Here is a 15,517-nt window from a genome sequence, read left to right as displayed (position 1 = left end):
CTTGAGGAAAACATTTTTCAACCAAAAAAAAGTGCTATGTTCTCTTAAACTAAACATTTTCAAAGGCATTAACTAAATATTGCCAAAGTATTGAGAGATAACTTCAGACATACAGTGTAAGCAAGGTGTTCCAATGCTTTTAGCAATATTACTATGCAAGATGGCCCATAAACAGCCCACAGTTCTGCCTCTTTACTAACCACAAGGCACCAGGTGCAGTATGAATACGGGCCAATATTTGCAAATATTGTTCATCCACCAATTTAGATGGCAGCATATTCACACTGATCAACTACCCTGTTATCATTTTTTTTGTTCATTTTGCAATAACAACATTATTATTTTTCCAACAGCCTGTTCCTGTCACTGGAATCAATCCTCCATTGGGAAGTAATGGCTAGATCATGTAGATGTAGTGTGATCCAAACGACACAATATAGCTAGGATTGTAAAAACATAATATATCATTACATCACCATATGTTACCAAAAGGTTATCATCCATCTGTATGGATACAATACAATTTTACAAGAACAAGAAAAAAGGTACGAAAATATTATTTTCTGGAAACCATTTCCAGTTCAAATGCGAGTGCCTTGTTCGAGCTCAAGTCATCACATCCGTTAATGGAAAAAGGCACTCAAATGATTTTTGTGTGTATTGTACTGCTATCGAGAGGTTTTGTTTTTGTTTACTTGTTTTTTTGTTGCACTCAGCAATATTCCAGCTATATGACAGTGGTCTGTAAATAATGGAGTCTTGACCCGACAATTCATTGATTGACATCATGGGTATCTATCGACGCAATTGGGCTATCGAGATATATAGTGTAACACACATAAAGGTACCATTACAGCGACATGAAGTACCAATTCGCCCAAGGTGCAGATCATGTTTGTTTTCAATTTCCCCAGTCACTGTAACCCGATAATGCTTGTGCTGCATGTTTTCTTCTGTGTAACATGTGCACCATCCATTTATCACAGATGTTGTGAATGGCTGTGTGTAGATATTCAGACCCATCTGTTGCCAGCTGCCAATGCAAGATCTGGTATCTTATCAGGATAAATAGCAATTTAAATACTTTTCAAACTGATATATGTCTCTCACCCGAGAAAATGATTTACAAATAGCATGTGATCCATATCTACCATAACAATTGATTCATCACATTTTCATATCCATTGATTCTGAAGGCCAATGAAATTCAAGTCTACTTCACATTAGCTATTCAAGTATTTGTAAATCTGTGACATCCATACCAACCACGAGGTAATCAGTTGCCATGTCAGTGGTCTTCAAGCTGTTGGACCTCAGCAAAACAGTATTTCAACAAATTTCTTGTTATAGTGCCCATTTTGCAAAAAAATCTGAAGAAAAAATGACTGAAGATACCCAATACCTGGAAGAATGCCAGTACTTCAATTTTAAAGTCCTCAGGCATAATAAAAACAAACTTTCAGAAAAAATATGTTTTGACAAAACATGAAATCATAACCATAAACAAAGATTTACTTTTTTAACCAGCCTAAACATAATACATATACCAACTGTTCTATGGAAAACAATCGTTTGTTCCAGGCCAACCTCAGGCAGATGATTAAATGCGACCTCATCTAACTAATACTATACATAATTCTGTCCATAAACACTTCCAGAGACAGGGCAGGTGCTTGGAGTGTTTTGTATGGTCTAGACAAATATATATACATCTATCCCTATCTCCTCATCAACACTGATCAACAAATGAATTTTCAGCCAATCAGTGTGATCAAATGAATTTTCAGCCAATCAGTGACAACACTCCGTAGCACAAGCCCACAGCTGCTTATAATACAGTAGTTGGACATGTGGAATGAACATACACGATATATATAACATGGACATAATGAACTGGCATTATTCTACAGGAATCACTCAAGCTTGCCCAGGATGTATGAGGTTTCATTAGTGTAGTGTTGGAAACAATACATGAGCTACCACCACATGTGCTGCCATGACCCCTACTGCGTCCCAGCAGAAACTAAGCCACAACCTATCACAGATCAATATGCACACCCACATACATCCAGCTCTACCACCCACACTCAAATATTAATGACTTGCACATACACTCATGCATTCGGATAGAGAAATAGGCAACTGAATTTTGAGCACTGAATAAGAAAACGCCTAAATAAACATCACAGAAAACATATTTGGCAATGTAGTGTACACATCAGATAAGATTTAGCTCTTACATTTAGTTTGTAGATAGTGTTTTCACTTTTTTTATATAGTTCATATACAGCCTTTTCGTTAAATTCATCAGAAAACATATATGTAAATGTTACTTTATTCAACCAGAACAGCAGTACACATATCCATGGACACATCGATTTCAACAAACGATCCCATTCAGAAAAAAACCAAGGTGTCAATCCCTATTTACCAGTATACATCTCCATGGACACATCAACTTCAACCAACAATCCCATTCACACAAAAACAAGGTGTCAATCCCTATATACCAGTACACATCTCCATGGACACTTCAACAAACGATCCTATTCACACAAAAAACCAAGGTGTCAATCCCCATATACCAGTACACATCAACATCAACAAACGATCCCATTCAGAGAGACCAAGGTGTCAATCCCCATATACCAGTATACATCTCTATGGACACATCAACTTCAACAAACGATCCCATTCAGAGAAAACAAGGTGTCAATGTAATAAAGCTAATCAAGTGCAACAGCCTCAGAACACTTATCTATCTTTCCCCTGTATACCCAATAATGAAACACAAAGCTTCAATCAACAGACTGTTTCCAATCTGTAGGCGATGGCTACTATTGCACGTGTGATCATGTGTCTGTTTTAGTAAATAACCAGCTTCAATTACATCCTAAACCTTGGCACAAACATAAAACCCAACTGTAACAGATATCAAATGTCTACCTTGGTATCCTGTAGGTGGCGTGATGGTTTGGGTTACCGCCAATCTTGCATTCCATATTGACAGGAAGAATAGACTGTTCATAACAGTAACCCTTGCATACAAAAGAGCCAACATGAAATGACTGTCATGTCATAATATGTTTTAAAGAGAAAACATATTTATATACTTATTTTTAGGTACCGTATATCGCTGTGTATAAGGCGAGTTTTTCGTACCTAAAATGAGGGGGCTAAGAAGGGGGGTCGTCTTATACACGGAGTCGAAGATCTCACATTTTTTTCCACTGGCGATGTCAACCGGCGTCCGATAGCCAGCCCAGCATTTGACAATAAAACTTCACATTTTGTCCTAAATAACTGTTCCAATAACTATTTCCATACATAAACATGATTTGTATCTCTTTCATTGAATAAAGTTTAATAATTTCTGCAAATAAAGTTGAAATTACCCTCGCCTCGATGCAGATTGTCAAACCAGCTGACACGGTATCTTCATCATGACTGTTTCCTTATGGCAGATAAAGCTGGGGTAAAGTGTAAGCATCATGATCTATATATAGTACTCAATACACTGACTTAAGCAGTCACCTGATGAAGGAGCAAGGAGTAACTCTGAAAACATCGTACAAAGAATTAAAAGAAGCTGCTATCCATAAAAAGTGTCATGTATTCATGTTCTTCCACTAATAATCCAAAACATGCTTAATGAATGATTTAATGAAAATATTTGCCAGGGCTGTAATGGAAATTTGCATGTGATATCTCTGTGGTGTGTGGTGTTTCTTGTTCAACACCGCACTCAGTAATATTCCCGCTATATGACGTCGGTTTGTAAGTAATCGAGTCTGGACCAGACAATCCAGTGATTGACATCATGAGCATCGATCCACGCAATTGGGATACGATGACATGCATCAATCAAGTCAGCGAGCCTGACCACCCTGTCCCGTTCGTTGCCTTTTACGGCAAGCATGGGTTGCTGAAGACCTATTCTAATCTGGATCTTCATGGGTCTCTAAAATGTCAAAGCACCAAATGGTTTCAAAAACAAAATGTGCAGCAGAGGTCAAATTCCGGAAAATATATCGCTCAATGCTATAAGGCAATACAAGCCCCACCCACCACATCATCAGCCAATCAGGAAAGAGATTTCCGCTTGTGGGCATGCCTCCCCTTTTTTTGAGGGCTATGAAAACATAAACCCAAATATAAGTGGTTGGCTAGCCAATCAAATGTCATGATATCCCTAACAATTTATTTATTATCCGGTACATACAACACAATAGACAGCTTGGGCTGTTTGAATAAGACAACTGACAACTTCATCTCACATACTTATGCATAAAACAAGTGGCCATCTTGTCATTGTGTTGTACATGTGTCATTGCTGAGCAGCGGCAAGCCTATACAACCATGGCAATGTGCCTCTCCGAAAGGCTATAATGTGTTTTTGTCACCAAGACAATCATACTGTTTGGCACGGGTGCCATAGGGATACAGACTCAGGGCTGGGGAAGGTGAGAGATAGATGCCTGACAGCAGAAACCCGCATTTCGATCTTATCCAGTTCTGCAGAATGATTGAACGATAAATGTTGTTTTACATCACATTCAACAATTTTACAGTTATGTGATTGTTGTGAGTTCCACACAACATGGTTGAACAAAGTTCTCAGCGCGTCACTGGAACTAACATTTTATACTCGAGAACATTCTCAATTGATGCTATGTGTCAAAAACAATTGTGAAAAGAGGTATGAGAAGTTCAACATATAGCCCAAACTTGTTTCTTGGAAAATTATGAACAATCCCTAAAGCTTTTTTTATAATCAGCCTGGCTTTCAACAAAAAAGACTATTGGATTTACAGATATGAGAAGTTCAACATATAGCCCAAACTTGTTTCTTGGAAAATTATGAACCATCCCTAAAGCTTTTTTTATAATTGGTGCTTAGTGGTTAAGGGTGCCACATAGAGATTGAGTGTACACGTCCACGGGCATTATAGCTAATAGCCTAATACTGTGTTCCAGTGCTTTGAAATATATAACATGGCTCCATCTTCACAAAACTAGGGTTAGCTGGTATTATACAGTTGTCTTTCATTTTACAGAAAGAAAATTCATTCAAAAGTGCAGTATAAACATCAGTTGAATTGTCAGGGTAAGAATAACAAAACAGAGTCTGTGGTGTTACAGAAACCACAACCCTTTTCTACATCTACACCTTCACCTACACCAAATCTGCACCTACACCTAATAATATACCTCCACCTAATCATACACCTACACCTAATCATACACCTACACCTCCACCTAATCATACACCTACACCTCCACCTCCACCTAATCATACACCTACACCTCCACCTCCACCTAATCATACACCTCCACCTCCACCTAATCATACACCTACATCTACATCTACACCTACACCTATGGGCACTCTGAGTAACAACTGCTCCCCTTTTTCCTGTGCTCATCATAAGAAGCTGACTGAAGGTTGAGGTTGTCAGGTTCAAGAACTCTGGATGTCAACATGTCTTGAGGATGCATTGGTCATGCTTTCAGTCATTGGTTTTTCTGGTCCAGGAATGAGACATGCACATATTGTCATTGTTCCCAGTGACATTATTTCCCACCAATCAAATAACTGTCAAACAGAAACTGATTATGCATCCCATAATTCCCGGAGATGCAGACACAGTAACCCCTTACGTCCTTAATCCACCCCCATTATCCTATGAAGGAAGTCAATATTCTAACGTACTGACTTAGGGATATGAATCACTCTTTAGAAGGATCATTTTATGATAGATTCCTTATACTGGGAAAAAGTGTGACCTTTCCCCAACACCAACGTTCACAATACAGGTCCATTAGAACTACATCCTTTCAGAATTCATACATCACAATTGTCAATACGCATTTGATAATCAATACGCTATAATCTTCTCCAGTTTCAGTGGCTGCTCTAAAGTCTCACTGAAAGACCTTTTACTATTTTCAAACACATTTAGCAAGCTGGACGTTTACTAAATTCAATCTAATCGCCTTCCAACTTCAATTGAGATCAATAAATATTAAGCTTGCTGTTAGTTTACACCTGAACGTACCACAAAACAACACAGATGGGTGATCCAGTATTAACACCAGGTGTTTACCATCGCTTCCATTTAAGCCGATTTTCATCCTGACAGTAACGTCAAACAACTGCCATGGAAACTCATATTTGCACATCAGTGAAGTGTTTCAAAGCTTCATTTTAGTAAATGGGAGTTAAATTAAACCCATGAAAGCATATTTTGCAATAACAGGATAATATTAATCATGATGATCAGATATAGTTCTTTTCATTCCTGTTTGTGTGTATTTTACTTGGAAAAGCATTGCTCGAAGTGGGATGATATGACAAACACAATTTTCTGTGAGGCTGATTAAACAGACCGTTCTTGTATTGTGCAAACAAATTTTGAGTTTGTGAGACTGAATATGTTTTTAATTTTTATCTTAAAATATGGACTTTTTTGTCTCATATTTTTAGCAATAATTTACACAGTTGTTGAATCAAGATACTTTACAGACCCAAACTGAGGACTTAGGACCACTGTTTGAAGTCACAGACTCTCAGTATTATGGAGAATGGCTGTTCGGATCTGAGTATGATATGGATCACGTCATCAGTAAAAGTGGTTGCATTGAGTTTTATGCTGGTTCAAACAATATACGAGGTATTGCATGTAAAGGACTACCAACAATACGCTTCAAGTAGACGTAACTTAAATATGACTATGTGAGCTATTATGAGCTATACAGAAAGACATTTGACCAGTCTTCTAGAGGCTGAAGTGACAGACTGCTCTTGTTATTGTCATCAACATCCTTATCAATAAATGCAAAAACTGAAGAGCAATTTGAGTATTTCATTTACATCCCAGCTTGTCAGTGTAACATGCAGCAGGCTATAAATGTTTAACCAAGGAACACAGGGCTGATTACAACAAGCTGATCCTGGCGCAGGTAAGGGATGCAACTCCACACATCATGCTCAAGTGCCTACAACAACTTGGCCTTCCCAAAATAATCTCCTGAAAACTAGGTCAGTAGATGGTTGAACCAGAGACAGTCGTGACAGAAGAGGCATTTAATGGTTGAACATGTCTGCTTCCTGGGCCCTGAGTAACCATGTATGTAATATAATACCCTTCCAGTGAGTGACTGAATGCTGTTTGGAGTAGCCAAAACATATTCCAGCTATACGATGGCAGCCAGTTGATAATCTATTCTGGGTAAGGCAAAGAAGTTTCAGACAAAGCATCCATAAATTGGGGTAAAATGACCCCCAATTATTCAGGTCACCTAGTGTGACAACTCCCCACAGTGTATCATGCCAAAGGATGAACTTGTACACTAAAAACTGGAAAAGATGAAGTTCAAATCAGAACTAAACAAATATCAACTGGAAAGTTTGACTAGTTCTGAACACTTGAAGATTTAAACTTAAGCAATTGATTTCCTCTTCTTTCCTTGTAAAGGGTACACAGCATTTACATAGTTGAATTACTCCATAACAAATTCATCACAGTTTGCCATTAATCAATCATTCAATTTTCATGAACGTCGTACATGAGTTAGTTCGTAAGAAATCAGCCAAAATGATTATCAATGGTCCAATTTTCACATTAGCAGACTTCCAGTTGGGCTATCACACTGAGATAATTGTTGCTGAATGTTAATCCCAACATAACCCGCTGAAATTAACCTTGCTGTGAAACCATTCTCAAGGTAGTTCATGGCAAATATAGCAGAACTACCAACTTAGCATTTAGCATACGGGAATACTCCACATTTAACCCACATTAAGATAGGAGCTAGAAAATATAACCAGGCAATCATTTTATTCAAGGCTTTGGTTTGACACATTTACCTCTGTAATAGGGAGTGAGTTGGGTTAACGCCGCTTTTAACAGTATTCCAGTTATATCACAGTGTGTCAGCTTAATGTGGGAGGAAAACAAGAAGTGATGCAGGTCTCAGACGTTTACCACTTCGGTGAAACCCACGGGTATGGTGCTGACAAACATGGAAACATTATCGGGGTGAACCGGGATTCAAACCCACAATCATAGGTTTCTGGCGTGACAAAGGGATGCGACTCTGCACAGCTAAATGCGGCACCTTAGATGACTGGGCCACCCAAGCCCCCTGTAGACTTAGAATTCCATTACACAGTACGGGTGATAGAAGTTTGATTGAATAATATCAACTGCCATCTTCACAAGGTTAACTTCAACTGCTTGACACCTTATCTAACTGACATGAAATCAAAAGCAGGAAATACCAGATAATGTCTATTCAAATGAGATAGGCCAGATCACCGATGGCGCTTGTGCAGGTACCAAGTGTTGTTATACCAGTCAGCATAATCCTTTGGACATGTTGACTACTAAGAGTCCACTTGACAAGACTACCAGTAACCAAGGACAAAGATCCTGACAGAGACAGCTGTCAGCTGTCATAACTGCTTGATGAACTTGCATAACAGACTGACCTCAATTGACAGTGAACGTGGCGAGAAGTACAACATGGTTTGCATAGTATATTGTGAGCTTGATAATGTTATGCATGGCATTGTTTCTTCACATCAGCAGTGAACCTGATATGGCAATAACTCCAGTACGTCCAGATAATAATGTGTTATTTTTATTAATGCGCGTAACACTCGCATTTATCACATTAATTTCATGATTTACAGTATGTACATAATACAATCATACCAGGCAATTTTGTTTTGTTTCTTTGTTGTATAATGCTGCACTCAGCAATATTCCAGCTATATGACGATGGTCTGTAAATAATCAAGTCTGAACCAGACAAGCCAGTGATTGACATCACGAGCATCGATCCACACAATTGGGATTCAATGCCATGCATCAACCAAGTCAGTGAGCCTGACAACCCGATCATGTTAGTTGCCTCTTATGACAAGCATAGTCGCTTTTTACGGCAAGCAGGGGTTGAAAAAGACCTATTCTACCCAGGATCTTCACGGGCCTACCAGGCAGTAAACTAGGTAGTAAACTTGGTGATCGCATACTGGAAAGATGAAATCATGTTGTGTGCACTGGAAATATCCATTGAGTTGCTTGATCTGTGTGCTACCACTGAATTCTTCTCCATGCTAAAAAAACAACACAACCATAAAACTCAACCCTGAAAAAAAAAAATTATTGAAAAATCATACATACAGGAAGACACTACAACAAAAAAAGGGAATTTCTCTCTTCTCTTCATGATCACTGGGCCAACTGTATCTGCAACCAGGCTTGAGTTAATGTCTTAACCAGATGCAATGTATGTATCATGCAGACAATCTGTATCAGTTTCTTCATTGTCAGGTGAAGCCTCTACTACATCCACAAGTAGTAGTACGGCAAGTAGCATCTGTAACATGCCTCTAGCAATAGGTGGCTTGTAACACCAGTATGAATATCTCATCTTAAGTCCTCTTTGACAACACAATGTTATTTCACTATTTTCATTTTCTAGATTAATTGAAATTTCAAATTTGAGAACATTCACCAATATAATCAAGGATCACATTGGAACGATTTCATGCAGGCATTAAGACCAAACTTGATGGCAGCACACTTCACAGAAAGTTCATTGCCAGAGAGTCTAGTGTATTCATGACAGTGACACCTATTCACACATCTCCAGTCAGCTAGTGCTATAGCTGCTGTAATGGCTCTCATCAGCTGTTACTGTGCTCACTACCTAATGTGATAATAGCTTTGTTCCGCTATCTGCATTGCAGTGCTGTATACAAGTGCCATAAGGCCAAAATAAAATATCTGTGTTTCAGGCAACAAGACAGGCCCGTCACTGCACTAAGCTCTCCTGACCCGTTTTCATTCCAACTATCCTATTCCAGAAAACTCACCAAAACATATTATGTTTTTCTTTTTTCATAATATATTTTTAGCTAACAACTGATATCTGTTAAGGACATGTTACCTTAAACAAACATGTATTTAACACTGCCTTAACACAACCATCAAGCATTTGTCACTGACCACATGATATGAACACTTAAGTCCAACATATTGCAGATGAACACATGTACTTAACGTGACCATGAATAGTGTGGGTGAATACAGCACACAAACCAACGATTTATCAGGTATTGCAGTAAGGAACAGCCTGTTACATGTCAACTTTATTAAATAGAATCACTCTTCCCCTATTCATCAGTTTTGCTCCTGAAATTTATCACTGAAACTGAAAGAGACAATTTAAATGAATGCCTAGGGATTAATCGAACTCTGCACAGTATTTCAGTCGTATCTAGGTATGTCATATAATGTGGGTGGAAAGCCTGAAGTGTTGCAGATCTCACATTTACCACTTGGTGAAACCCACAGAAACAATTTGACTGCCAAATGGCAAACCATATTCGACGTAATAAGCGCCCAAGGCGACATTTACTAAGATATTGGCAATTAGCACCCCTTCCGATTGATCAATGTACACAAGACTTATTTAATCGTGTATAATACACACTCGTGTGTTACATGCACCCTTAATTATGGGCATTTAATTCTGGAAAATATATCTGTTGTACATAAACATTTCAGGCTGTCAGCATAAACCACGAAATTTATCTTTCAACTCTGTTTTTTAAGTGCCTCTTATTTCTAATTTTGAGACCTCCCTTGGCGCTTATTACATCGAATACAGTATTAGGACTGAAGTTATCAAGGTCATCCTATCAAAAGTGTACACTGGGTAATAAAAATCTCGAAAACCCACACATAATTCTGGCTTCCCCTGAGCAAAGAACATGACAATGAGTGACAAGGTAATGTCACTTAATCATGACTGCCTCTGTGGAAGAAACACCATCACAGCTTCGGTAATTAATGTCACCAGTGAACAAATCTGTCACCTGGAAGGTTGCTAAGCACTAAACATATTACACTATTAGCCAATTTGGCTAAAACAATCATTGGTAAAGACGTTATTTGATTTTTCAACCTGTTTCCATGGCACCATGCAAGCATACCAGGAACAGTGATAGCTTCTTGATCTTAACTCGAGTATATCTTAGCCAGATGGTCCAACATCCACAATGCAAAAAGAGGAGCAAGACCTGCTTAACACAGGTTTCCGCATACACTGAAATTATCTCTTTTCAAAGAACTTCATAAATTGTTCAAAAAATGTATTGGCTGGGAAGTTTGTTTCATAATGCTCAAGGCAATAATAACAACAATATTAACAGCAATATAACAGCAGAAATGATAGTGAGTGAGTGAGTGAGTGAGTGAGTGAGTGAGTGAATTTAACAGTCCAAAATGATGTAGATCTTGAAGTTTACCACTTGAACATAGGCATTATGCTGACAAAACCTAGAAACTTAATAGGGGCAAATAAGGGACACAGCCCCGTCCCTCAAATGACAGAAAGAATGGAACTTCACAAATTATCCCCAAGTAGTGAATCAAACCCTGACCAAGTCCAAGCACTCTATGGTGACTGGTGTGTCATTGTACCCATCAGCATGGATTGCTGCTCATGCTATCAACCACTGGTTTGCTTGTCTCAGGCTGGAATATTTACAGGCCAGCTCCATATACAGCCAACATATTTTGTGTGAAACAAGGGTACTCACTCCCTAACCATGCTAACTTGCTTAGGAACTATGTAAAGAGCTGAACCAACAAAGAAATGAGCCTGTAGTTGGAGGGTGACCATTATCTTCCTTTGGGACATAAGGGTCTGGCACAAGCTGTCTTGCACTGGCTGAGGAGAGAGACTGCCAAAACGGAGTCATCTGACATACAGATATAGAGGAATATAACATAAACAGCTGTGTCATCACTACCAGCAACACGTGCCAGCAGCATGTGGTAGATATTATCAGGGTTGCAGATTTATTCATTAAAAGCAATTACTTCTAGTCATTTCCACTTCTATATATCACAAAGGATTCAAATTTTGGACTTGTCAGTGTTATCAAGGTTAGACTGACACAAAATATTATCTTTTGGTCAACAATGATTTTGACACTTAAACTCTATCTTCACAGAAAGACTACCTTTAAAACCAAGGAATGAAATGACTCAGCTGAGCCGATGATGAGAAGCTGTCAGCAGACAAGAAGACTTGAGTGTCAGGTACACTCCAGATTCACACCTGCCCTTTCTTGACATCACACTATCATCCTACTTGAGAACAGGTGCTCTCTACAAACACCACCATCCCTGCACTTTGTCAGGCTTGACCAATTAGAAAGAGTTCCGCCTTGACTTGGAAGGATGTACAGATGGCAGGGTGACATCACAGTGATTTCCAGCTGGGATGATATTTTATTTAACACAGAGAGGCAATAGGCATTCCCCATCTTGTCAGTAGCAGTCTTTGATCCCCTGTTTAAGGAATCCTTCAGACGAGTAGAAATTCCTTATATTTTAAAAATCTGCCTTAATGTTACCATGCACCAGGCAAGTCATAGGAAAAAAAACATACTCATTGTAATAAGTGCCCTCACTCAGCTCCAACAAGTACCCACTAACCCACTTCTAGGCCAATTTGTACAGATAATCTTTGTAAGTGCCTCTTAAGTAAGACAGAACATTTACATTACAGTCCAGATTTTCTCTCACCAATTCTAAAATTCTTTTGAGAAAACAGAGTGTATAAGGGTAGTAAATTAATTGCCTTGGTACTATTATCAAAGCATTTTAATTTCACTCATATTGGAACAAAGTTTCTTCACTACTGCCCAATCTCTGAAAATATAATAAACCCATTGTGTATGACTTTACTAAGTGCTTACTTTATCAATTTCCTAAGCACTATGGGCTCTTGTTAGGGTGAATACAGTAACTTGTTTTCCCTGTTAACATGTCGATGTAGCATGTGTTATAACTTGGTTGAAATTCTATCATCCTTTTTTCATTGTGAAAAGAATGCAAGGTTTCATAATTATCATGATTAATGACGTGACTTCAGTTACTGTTAATGTCTGACAACAGCAACACATACATTCTTCCTAATTATTAGATACATGAACCATGTGTTAAAACTTAACAACTGGCAAAACATCAAAAGCCTTTTTCCATGTCATTAATGCTTGGTTGATGCCCATAAAGCCAGATGAACAGATGGATGGACAATGTGCCATTTGGTGAAGGTCAACAAAGATAAACTTAACACTGCACAGATATCATCTGCTTTTTTATCTTATCCATCACAATTGGTAGAACTGATTCCCGCTGGGAATCAAGAAAAGAGAAACTCATTCAAGCCCTAGCTTTCATTGATTAAGTCCAAGAATTACATACAGAATATAGCACAGCAATCAATTCTGGACCCCATCACAGGTAGCCATTGTTGTCAGCAAGGCCTGTTTCCAGTCACAACTCAGCCCGTTGTGGCCAGCTTCAGCATGTTCAGGGTTCCGTCTGGTCTACAAGAGGTTAGCAGCCCTCAATTACAGAAACAACTGTAATTTCCCAATCCATTCTGTGAGTGAGTGAGTGTTAATGTTCACTTCAGGATAATCAGTACCGTATTCGACGTAATAAGCCCCGCTCTAATAAGCACCCACGGCGATATTTGCTAATATATTGGCTAGTGAACAATCCCAATTAGCACCCCTTCCAATTGATCAATGTACACAAGACTTATTTATTCTTGTATAATACGTGTGTTATGTGCATCCTTAATTGTGGGAAATTAGATTCTGGAAAAATACATCTGTCGTAATAAACATTTCAGGCTGTCAGCATAAACCACGAAATTTATGAACTTATAACCCTGTTGTTTTTCACCAAAATAATATTCTAATAAGAGCCCCCTATTTCTAATTTTAAGAGCGCCCTGGGCACTTATCATGTCGAATACGGTATTTCATATATTTGATTGGGTGAGTGAGTGTTATTGCTCACTTCAGGATAATCAATATTTCAGATATTTAGTGAGTGTTATTGCTCACTTCAGGATAATCAGTATTTCATATATTTGATTGGGTGAGTGAGTGAGTGTTATTGCTCACTTCAGGATAATCAGTATTTCAGATATTTGATTGGGTGTATGAGTGAGTGTTATTGCTCACTTCAGGATAATCAGTATTTCAGATATTTGATTGGGTGAGTGAGTGAGTGTTATTGCTCACTTCAGGATAATCAGTATTTCAGATTTTTGATTAGGTGAGTGAGTGAGTGTTATTGCTCACTTCAGGATAATCAGTATTTCAGATATTTGATTAGGTGAGTGAGTGAGTGTTATTGCTCACTTCAGGATAATCAGTGTCTCAGATATTTGATTGTGTGAGTGAGTGTTATAGCTCACTTCAAGATAATTAGTGTTTGCGATACTTGAGTGGTTGAAGGAGTTGGGTGCTAGGCTTTAGTGCCGTTACAGTATGTTAACATTACTCTGTCCATATCCCGATACAGGTCACCAGGAACTGACTGTACAATATACATGCTGTCCCCCACGTTTTGGAATCAAACCTGGATCTTCTGCATGATGAGCCAAAGCCATAACCACTTACCGGTACATATATATATATATAAGCCCACCACACATTTAAATGAAGAAGGAAAGCATGAAGTGACTCATGTTCCTAACAGAGACAATTCTTACAGCAAGGTCATCATTGAGTACATAAACACATGGCCTAAAGAAACCTAATTGGTTTTTCATTGAGCTGACAGAGTCTCATCATTCATTATTCACTGTGGTCTGCATCTCTTTATGTGTGGCAGAGCCCTCCACTCTCCCTGAAGCCTATGAAGGCTATGTTGTGACGAGCTCAGAGAACTCTTGCAAATGTTATTGCATTAAAGTACAAGGCAGGGGTCTGAAACAGTCATATGCGCCGGACATGTCCGATTGGGAATCTCAAATGTCTGGCTTAAAATATTGCTTACCGGACATTTAAATTTTTCTGTCCAGACATTTTAAAAAACAAACGGGGTCAAAATAATTGATGAGCGTTATCGTATCCCTTCAGCGAATTCAGGTGAATAAACAGGTATAACAAACTTGGTCAATAAAAGTATAAAATTTGATATAAAACATCACCAGACATGATGATTTACCATTTAAAATGTATTTTCCTGCTCTCAAAGGCATTGTTTTATATGCAGAGATTAAGATAACCGTGTGTATTTTCTCGTAAACTAAAAGTCGTACTAAAATACGCTATTTGAAGGGGGTGTGGCCTAATGCAAATGTCCGATTGGGATTTTAAATTTTTCAGACCCCTGGTTCAAAGACCAATTCAACATAACCACTGATCATGGGAGACAACTGCCATAGTGGAGATTGCGCAAATGTAGCCACATACCATCAGAATCTTCTTCCTCAATCTTCTCTTGGAAAATCTGAAGATCTACATACCCCATTACATTACAATTGTGAGGAACATTTCTATCGTTGTAGTCGAGACATTGTCATACACTTCCTGTTACCAGGGTATAATTGCTATTTTCCTTCAAAAATCAGTTTCATTCCTTCTCATCACATCAAAGAAAGCGTAAACATCACTATTTAAACATAC

At 38.4% G+C, this 15,517-nt stretch overlaps 1 protein-coding gene and 1 non-coding gene across 2 annotated transcripts in view; both read right to left on the bottom strand.

Moving 5' to 3' along the window:
* LOC139467937 (calcium uniporter protein, mitochondrial-like) overlaps positions 1-15,517 on the bottom strand; it is a 102,923-nt gene that overhangs the window by 59,328 nt on the left and 28,078 nt on the right. The window lies entirely within an intron of this gene.
* LOC139469942 (small nucleolar RNA Z278) lies at positions 12,954-13,060 on the bottom strand. Its single transcript, XR_011653760.1, has one exon. It is a non-coding gene; the product is annotated as a small nucleolar RNA Z278 (small nucleolar RNA).

This window comes from Haliotis cracherodii, unplaced genomic scaffold (genome assembly GCF_022045235.1).
Source record: "Haliotis cracherodii isolate W230 unplaced genomic scaffold, xgHalCrac1.p SCAF_2, whole genome shotgun sequence".
NCBI lineage: Eukaryota > Metazoa > Mollusca > Gastropoda > Lepetellida > Haliotidae > Haliotis > Haliotis cracherodii.
The sequence above is the reverse complement of the archived record's forward strand: the minus strand, read 5'-3'. Positions and strand labels throughout refer to the sequence as shown.